Source organism: Macaca fascicularis, chromosome 13, assembly GCF_037993035.2.
Source record: "Macaca fascicularis isolate 582-1 chromosome 13, T2T-MFA8v1.1".
Lineage (NCBI taxonomy): Eukaryota > Metazoa > Chordata > Mammalia > Primates > Cercopithecidae > Macaca > Macaca fascicularis.
In genome coordinates, this window is record NC_088387.1 from 75,394,288 (window position 1) to 75,404,114 (window position 9,827).

Below are 9,827 nucleotides of genomic sequence, written 5' to 3' on the forward strand. Positions count from 1 at the left end.
TCTCTTGGGTTTACTTTCCTAAAATCACACCAGAGGAACATAACTAGCCAAGTCAGCAGTTTCCTCTCTGCCCTTCACACATGACCCACTGAGCTGTTATTTCATTTTCCCTCCCTCCCTTTGCATTTTAGTTTTCCCCAAGCACTTCTCCTAATGGTTTCCTTTCTGCCAAAGCAAGCAGCATAATGCAGAATAAAGAGATCTGGGCTTGGCATCCGGGAGACAGCTTCAGTAGAGGAAAGAGCACGGGCGCTGTCAGCAGAAAGACCTGGGTGTGAATCTTGACTCTGACATGTCATTTTATGTCTTTGTATGAGTTACTTAACCTCACTGCACATCGCCTGTAAAAGGATAACATGAGACAGTCAGCAGCGGTGTACGTAAAGTGACTTGCACAGAGTGGGATGTGATAGACATTAGATGATTGACGAAACAGGCCACAGTTCAAGATAGGAGTTCCTGACAGACTGGCAGGATCCTGATCCTGGATGGGGTAAATGCGTCCAGGGAGGTGCTACTGGGCGGCTGATACATGCCTGATGTGGTCTCCTGGCTGGATTCTACACTTCTTACCTCTAATGTCACTTCCCTAGGGAAGCCTTATTATAGACTCACACACTGTCCTCTTTCATAGTGCTTTTTGTAAGTTGAATTCAAATTCTATTTCAGTAATTATTTTATTTCTATCTTCCCACCTGACCACAAACTCCCTAAAGGCAGGGACCATGTCTATCTTGTTCACTGTTGTAACTTCAGCTGCCAAATCAGTGTCTGGCATACAGTAGGCATTCAATAAATGCTTGTTGAATAAAATGAATAAATCAAGTGGCCATTCAAAGGTAATGAAAGAAGACAGAATTCTGTAAGGAAGCGTAGGCAGTAGTATACCACTAGATGGCGCTAATGCCATGCATGTAAACTATCCCACCAGCTTTCTCAAACCAGAATGATGGGTGGCTAACACTCAGTTTCCAATTTGACTTGGAAGTGATTCTGCTGAGAGTGTAACATCTTGTATTGTGCTAGGCAATTTACCAGTTACTACAATTCTTAACAACAATCACAGAAAAAAGTAGCCCATTGTACAGATGATGAAATAAATTCCCAGTAATTTTAAGTAAATTTTCTAAAGAGACACAACTTGTTGGTGATAGAGTAAGGCTCTGAACCCAGATCTGTTGGCCCCCAAGCCTATGTTCTTTCCAGAATATCTCAGTGCTTCCACTTGAGTGGTCTAATGCAACCAATAAACACGCTTCCTGGTGTGATAGGGCCCCCCTCCCACCCCCACCGTTATTTTATTACATTCCCAATTAGAACTCTCCACACAGTCACTGATTTCTTAAAAGTCAACTTACAAGAAAGGGAGAATAAAAGGCAGAAGAGATTCAACGTCTCTTAAACCAGACTTTTACGTCTTGAGCTCCATTGATGAGCGAAGTGTACCATTCTGAGGAAGTAGTCTTTAACGTACCAATCAATCATCGATAGTTCTTCATTCAGCACCTCTGTTGCACACACAGGGCTGAGCAAACACAGATGGGCTTACAATCTGGTTGGGGACAAAAGATATGCACATATGGGACATACCAATATACGGCAGTACCTAAGTACCTTGTGGATGATACATACAAAATGAGCACTAGGAATCCGGAGGCCAGAAAGATTCCTGTGACTGGGGTGGTCAGGGCTGACCCTCACAGAAAACGCATTCAAGGAGACAGCACGTTAACTAGTCCCTTTCTACGCAAGGTGTAGATCAAGGACAAGCAGCGTTGATAGCACCCGAGAGCTTGTTAGCAATGCAGAATCTTGGGTCTCTTCCCTGACCTCCTGAACCAGAATCTGCATTTTAACAACATATCCAGGTGATCTGCGATGTTTAAAGACTGTGGAGGATCCAGCGTTTGTATTCATCTCTCTTTAAAATGAACGAACACTCTAATTTCACTGTTTAGTTTTAATTTTGCATTTTGATTTGCTTTTAGAAGAATGTACTAAATACTCTAAGCTTCTGCCATTCTTCACTCCAAGAATCTATGGAAAATCCTAACAGCTAAATCTTCTGTGGCCTGGTGATTTCTTAACTGGAAGGAAAGCTCTTTATCAGAAGCACCTTTCCATGTATTTATGCAACAGAAATTATTGTTCAAGAAATGAGGCTTTAAAAAGCCAAAGATACATTGTTTTTGAGTTACTAAAGGAAGTTTATGTTATGTTCACTACAATTCGGGTACAGTCTAATTCTTTGCAGATTGCTAATCTATGTATGGTAGACTATGGAACCACAATACTAGATCATGCTTCTTCAGGTCATTCCCCACCTCCCCACACTGTCCCCTCATACATCATTTTGAATCAATGAAAGTTGTTGTCATGTGGAATGTGTAATAACTCTGATAGAGAAAATTAGACATTTCACACACCAGCACATGGAGAGGACTTGTTTTTTTTTTTTTTTTTTTTTTTGAGACGGAGTCTCGCTCTGTCACCCAGGCTGGAGTGCAGTGGCCGGATCTCAGCTCACTGCAAGCTCCGCCTCCCGGGTTCACGCCATTCTCCTGCCTCAGCCTCCCGAGTAGCTGGGACTACAGGCGCCTGCCACCTCGCCCGGCTAAGTTTTTGTATTTTTAGTAGAGACGGGGTTTCACTGTGTTAGCCAGGATGGTCTCGATCTCCTGACCTCGTGATCCGCCCGTCTCGGCCTCCCAAAGTGCTGGGATTACAGGCTTGAGCCACCGCGCCCGGCCGGAGAGGACTTGTTTTAACATCTCAGTAAGAAGTGATGGTGGCCCTGTGTCTAACTGTGGTTCCATGTCTCTTATCCACTCGCGGAAGCTGGGTGCGTGCCTTCAGAAAGGCAGTGTGGTAGAAAGAAAAGAGCACTAGAAAACTAAGCAAGAAAACATTCCTCTGGAGAACCCTGACTAACACAAAGCCCAGTCCCCATCAGCACACCATGTGACAAATATGCATATGGACCCTGAATCTAAAATGTTTAAAAATAACAATATATAAGTAAACTGCCTTGCAAAAATCACTCATTTTGAAAAAAAGAAAAAAGAAAACTAAGTGAGAAACCACAGGCTCAGGGCTGACACGTGTTAGCTGCACAGCGCCACTTCTCTGCGTCTCAGTTCCCATCTATGAATGAAGGAGGTAGAATGAGATGGTTGCTGATGTTGCTTCCTGGTCTAGCATCCTATGAGCCTAGTTAACTAGAAGTTAGAGCACGGGTAGTTATTCATTAAATCCAGAATACATAGTCCCAAACAGAAGGGGCCATATGATCCTTACTTCCAGATATGAAAGTTGAGAAGGCTGGTTACCATAGCAACTTACCTTCATGAAGTCATTTATAAATTCAAGTTTGTAAAGTGACAATATTATGTACTGGCACCTGCAAAACTCCATAATGTTTCCTTTGCTTCCATTCTTGCCCCGGGCGATGGTGCCAAGAATTGTCATAATCTGGAGAAGCAATCAGAGTTCTCAAGCTGCCTTTCGGTCTGCTAGAACAGAAGGTGCTGACAGGGGTGGGAGTAAAGGAAGGCCTCCTTTCAGTTTACTAATTCTGCAGCCGCCCTTCACAAACTCCAGCAAATATTTTGCGATGTTGCAAGGTGTTACGAAAAGTGAAAAGCAAGCTGTGATTCAGCTGGTATGAAGACTTTGCAAACAAAAAAGAGTGATCTGTTTGCAGCAGACTATTACTTCTGCCAGAGCCCACAGACTGGAATACTAAAAGAGGAATTTCTGCAAGACATTGCCATCATACCGATTGGACTTTCAAAACAAAACCAATTTTAAATTGTTTGGCCTGGTGGGTTTCACCTTGTGAACCTCAGATTCCTAGGAGATGTAGAGTCACTGCAAGGGATCTGCAAACCAGCGTGCATGTTCCGTCTGTAGAGTGAATGAAAAATATGCTCATCCATATGGACTACTTTTCAAATATGCATAAATGTCATTGTGATGAATACGAGAAATTAATTTGCAATGTTAGTGAAGATACCTCAGCTTGTTATGAATTTTCGTAACTGGTATTCAAAGTAGAGCTAATATCATGCTTGAGTTTAAGAAAAGTCCTTTTCATGTTGAAATGCAGTCTTCACACTTGTCAGATCACTCGTCTTGGTTCTTGGGGCAGAGAATATGGACACCTTACCATTAGGAGAGAAACTTTCCCCCAGGATTGGCTCTGCTTTCATGGCATATGTTGGATAGTATACCCACCATTTGCTTTCTAGAACCTTAACATTTGTTAGGAAGACATTTAAATGGCCAGCTGAGCCCTGTTCTTCCATGAGATATGTCATCCCTGAATATAAGATGTGAGCAGTGGACACAATTCTAGTCCAGACATTTATGTGAGAAACAGAACCTAATTTTGATTTCAAGTGTCGCTTTCTTTGCATTGTCAGAAACCATCTCAGTGAACTTGTGGATTTCAACCTCGCCTTCCCCTGGGGTTGTATCTAGTTTCTGGGAGGGGCTTCTGAGATGCAAGATGTGCAGAAAGGGGAGGAGAAGGAGAGAGAGTGAGGGATGTGGTCCTCAAGATCATCCTTCCACACTGGTATTTATTGAGACATTCTTCACTCTTGACTGTGTGACCTTTTCGGATTCAGGAGCACTCTCCATTTCTCTGATGTGCTCTTGGGCATGAAGAGACATGCTTCTTTCTCACTGGGGCATGGAAAACTTTGCACATCTGCCTGTGTCTCTTCAGTGGGCACCCACTATGCACCCATTTCTTCCCCGAGGCTCCACTGAGGAGGCAAAGAATGTGTCTTTTCTGCTTCCAACTCTCACAGAAACATCTGCAATTGTGTCACCTTCCCAGGGTGAAGTAGCACACAGGACCCAGAAATATCTCTGCCCTCTGTACCTTCCCATGAGTTCACTTCCTCCCCCTAAGAATAAGAAACTCTTTTCTACTCTTGTTATCTTTTCTTCCAAATATTGTATCTATGCCACATTTGTTTGTTTTGTTTTTTCCTTCCCATAAAGGCAACTTCTGAATCCAAAAGCCAGGAACATACTTTTATTTCTCTGCCTCTTATTATCACATCTCATCTCTGAGATAAGGAGTACAAACAAGGCTAGCTGTCCAAATGAGGGGAAGGAAAAACGAGGGTAAGGAATTGGCTAAAATTATTCTGCTGATTAATATAGATTTCACGAATCTAGGGCCTGCAAGAAAGGAGGTCAGCCCCAAATGAAACCAAACACTGAGCAAAAAGTGATTTTCTAGAGTAATTAAAATAGGACCCCCAGCATTGGTGCAGTTTTTCTACTGGCTCTTGGTATTTTCTGCAGTAGGGCATCCAGAGCTAAGTGCCTGGACTTCGGGCATAGTGCTAAATTAAAAACGATAGGGTGAACAATTAAAGCTCCATCAGCCATATACAGAGGTGCTTCACAGCCTGTCAGACTTGGGTATTGGAAGAGGAGGAATGGGAAGGGAAGGAAGGGAAAGCAACCTAAGTTTCTAGCTCCACAGTCTCTGCCCCAGTCAGATCTGAAGTCCTTTCATTCACTCATTCATCCTTTCATTCAAAAACCATTGAATTTCTACAGTAGGCTATATATGGGAAACAGGGAATTGTATTTTAGTCCTGGCAAATTCATCTGAGAGTCTTTTTGGAAAAAAAAAAAAGACATGGTTTCTGGATTTAAGGCTGTCACAGTGTAGTTGGAGGAAGAGCCCATGCAAAGATAGGCAAAGTAGCAATTTCAAATTTATGATGGGGAAAATGCAGGTGGTAGGTGACTCTGAGGCAGGACACCTAGCCAGTCCTTGAAAACTCAGAGAAGGGTTCCTGGATAGACCAGAAAGGAGTGAGTGGAAACTTGTCAGAGGGAGTGCCAGGGCTCTGGGGACAGAGCAACCTTAAACAGGCTAGACTGCCTCTTATATAGAAAAGGACCCCAGGAGCGGCTGGTCTGGCTCTGAACCAGCCTCAAATTTCCAGCAGCAGGGATGGATCTGCATTTCAAACTTGGCGATGACGAACATACATTTTTCTGATTCAAAGGAGCTAGCTGCTGCATGCCTCGGCAAGAAGATTCCATTTCCCTGTTTCTTAACTTGTGCTGTGTGAATCAGGAGCCTGTGGGAGGAACACGGGGGTGGAGGGTCCTTCACAATGAAAAGCCTCAAACTCTCTTCCCCCTCGCATCTTGAAGAGAGAGTGGCAGCTGCCTTCAAAGAGCCTATATTTCAGGCAAAGATGAGTTTGTTGGCAAAACCATGTAGGAGGCACCAGAGTGCTAAATTAGAGCTTTGCAAGCAATGTATTTTTATCACTAAACTCTTGGCTAAAGCTCGTTTGTTCCAAATGGGCTGCCTTAGGGAGTATGCTCACCTGAGTATATGGGGTGAGCACTTTGAAAATACAAGTTTGTTCCAAAAGATGCACAAAGAAACAAAATTAACATTTATTTTTTAAAAGAAGGATAGTGTGAAAAGGGAGACGGCTCTTTGATTCACTAAATCATGAGATTAGACTATATTTCTCCTGCCACGAAGAGTGGAAAATTAACATCCTGTTTGAGGAACCTCAGCCACATAACCTAAAGGCCAACTCCATGTCATGGAGTCAAATCAGAGAACTAACTTTGAAGGAGGGCCTCAACATTGCAGATCCCACAGGAAATGATGACATACTATTATTCTTGAGTGAATGTAGTAAGAAAATATAATCCTTGAGTAAATAATCAGAACAGACTAAGTGCATTTGTTCAACTGTAAACAATCATCTAGATCAAATTACTTAATATTTTAATCCATGAATGTAGAATAATATGTGCTTTAGCTTATGCCAGTAAGACAATCCTTAGAGATGTCTGAGTGACTTCTGGCCCTGAATTTAATCCACAAAGTGATTAAGGAATTAAGAAACAATAAAATAGCCTGGGAAAACAATGTATCACTACTGTGCAGCCACTAAGCTTCTGCATCAACCCGAGGATTTTCCACACATGCTGATCATTCCAGAACTAACTAAAAGAGGGGTCAGGAAACTTTTTCTTAAAGGGCCAAATAGTAAATATTTTAGGCTTTGCAACTCTGCCATTGTACACAAAAGCAGCCATACACACTATGTGAATAAATGGCTATGGTTATGTTCCAATAAAACTTTATGTGCAAAAATATGCAACTGGCCTGTGGACCACAGTTTGCTGACCCTTGATCTTCAACAACTGTATAGGTGCAGAAAGATGGTCCTTTTGGAGAAATTATGAGTTCTTTAGAGCTCCATGGCAGATCAATTTTTGTCGGGCTATATGGTGAGGGTGCATTAGTTCACTGGCCTGCAAACTGCGCCCTTTTTTTTTGAGACGGAGTCTTGCTCTGTCACCCAGGCTGGAGTGCAGTGGCACAATCTCGGCTCACTGCAAGTTCGCCTCCAGGGTTCACGCCATTCTCCTGCCTCAGCCTCCCAAGTAGGAGTAGCTGTGACTACAGATGCCTGCCACCACGCCTGGCTAATTGTTTTGTATTTTTAGTAGAGATGGGGTTTCACCGTGTTAGCCAGCATGGTCTCGATCTCCTGACCTCACGATCCACCCACCTTGGCCTCCCAAAGTGCTGGGATTACACGTGTGAGCCACCGCGCCCAGCCCTTTTCTTTATAAACATTATATAAGGAAGCTTGTATACAGACTGACGGGTGCCGTCAGAGAGGCCAGATGACTCAGCAGGAGCAGACTTGCTGTGGGATTCAGGGAGAATTGTTAGTTAGAATAAACCACAGGAATAACCACAGTGAGCCAATCCCACAGTCTTTTCACACTTTCACCTTGACTGTGGCTTTGTGGGGTAATATGGGGATTCTGCACCTGATACCAATTTCAGAAGTTAAGGTTGTACACCAAAAAGTTCCAGTTTCCTTTCTAACTCAGCAAATGTTTCATTTGGGGCTGGGTAGGTCCATGTCCCTGCTGAATAAACATTGCTTTGTAAGCCCCGCACCCTGCCACTCTCCACAACCTATCCCCTGCCATAGTTGGCCACTCAGTTATGTGTAACTTGCACCCTGTCTTGAAAAGTGGAGCTGGGCCCTAGTTCTCTTTCAGTCATCTGAACTGAAAGCAAGTGGGATAATGCAGGCAGAGAGGCAGTCAGAAGGGTTATGTGGCCTCAAGGCCTGGAATAGCCTCTAGCGAGGCCTTGTACAAGATGTGTTCAATGAAAAGGTACAAGCAATATTATGAAAGTGTTTCCAGTTCTATAATCCAGGCCAGTTGTTCCTATTCAGGAATCCTTACATTCCAGAAAGATCACTCTGTGGATGTACAAAAGCTTTTCTTTCTCTTTTCTTGAGTTGCCTTGAGTGGGCCTCTCTCAGTAACGAATAACTGACTCTCCAATATGCATTCCAGAATCATGTGATGCTCTACTGGGCACAAGTCTTGCCACATGTAACATTGGTTGGTTGCCACAGAAACATGCCATGAAACATTTTATTTCATGTTTTTTAGATTAGTCATCCAAGAACACAAGCTTCCATAGGCTTGGCTGACATCTAGTTAACTTCTATATTGGCTGTAGGTAACAAATCCAATAAAAATTTCCTTGTCAATGGCTTTAAAACAAACAAGCAAATAAATAAAGATTAGGTCTCATTATGTTGCCCAGGCTGGTCGCTGGGCTCAAGTGATCCTCCTACCTTGGCTTCCCAAAGTGCTGGAATTGCAGGTGTGAGTCACCAGGCCTGGCTATCAATGACTTTTCCTTTTTCTTTTTTTTCCTTGAGACAGGATCTTGCAGTGTCTCCCAGGCTGGAGTGTAATGGTGCAATCATGGCTTACTGCAGCCTTAACCTCCTGTGCTCAAGCACCTCTCACCTGAGCCTCCTGAGTAGCTGGGACCACAGGAGCATGCCATCATGCTGGGCTAATTTTGTAAATTTTTTGTATAAATGAGGTCTCCCTATGTTGCCCGGGCTGGCCTCAAACGCCTGGGCTCAAGCAATCCTCCTGCCTCAGCCTCCCAAAATGCTGGGATTATAGGCCCAAAACACTCCACCTGCCATCAATGACTTTTTGATCTGTCCTTCCCATGCCCATCTCCTCCACTATGGCCTAGTACTTGATCACTCCTATCTGGATTTCACTCATAGTCTCCTATACAATTCCTTTGACTTTACTCTCTCCCTATTCTTGTCCATCTGTTGTCAGAGCTATTAGATTAAACCTACTTTCATCAGATTATTTCTCAGATGAAAAGTCTGGCTGGGCGCAGTGGCTCATGTCTATAATCCCAGCACTTTGGGAGGCCGAGGTGGGCGGATCACGAGGTCAAGAGATTGAGACCATCCTGGCCAACATGGTGAAACTCCGTTTCTTCTAAAAATACAAAAACTGGCTGGTGGTGGGCGCCTGTAGTCCCAGCTACTCGGGAGGCTGAGGCAGGAGAATTGCTTGAACCCAGGAGGCGGAAGTTGCAGTGAGCTGAGATCATGCCACTGCGCTCCAGCCTGGCAACAGAGCAAGTTTCCGTTAAAAAAAAATAACAACAAAAAAAGTCCATAGTACTTTCCTATTATTTCCTGGATCCAATCTGAGTTCTTCAATCCAGTATTTTAGGTGTTGTAATCTGGTCCCACCTAATCTATTTATTGTATTCGTATCTCCCATGGTCCCTCAACATGAACTTCAACTTCAATCAGGTTCATCTCCCACATCCTCTGTTATATCTCGCTCTTTATTCCCACCTCCATGCCTTGCTTGTCTTTGTCCCCACTACTTCTACTAATTAGAGTATCCTTTCTGTGTCAAAATCTAATTATAGTGTTATCTATAGGCCACACATTAGG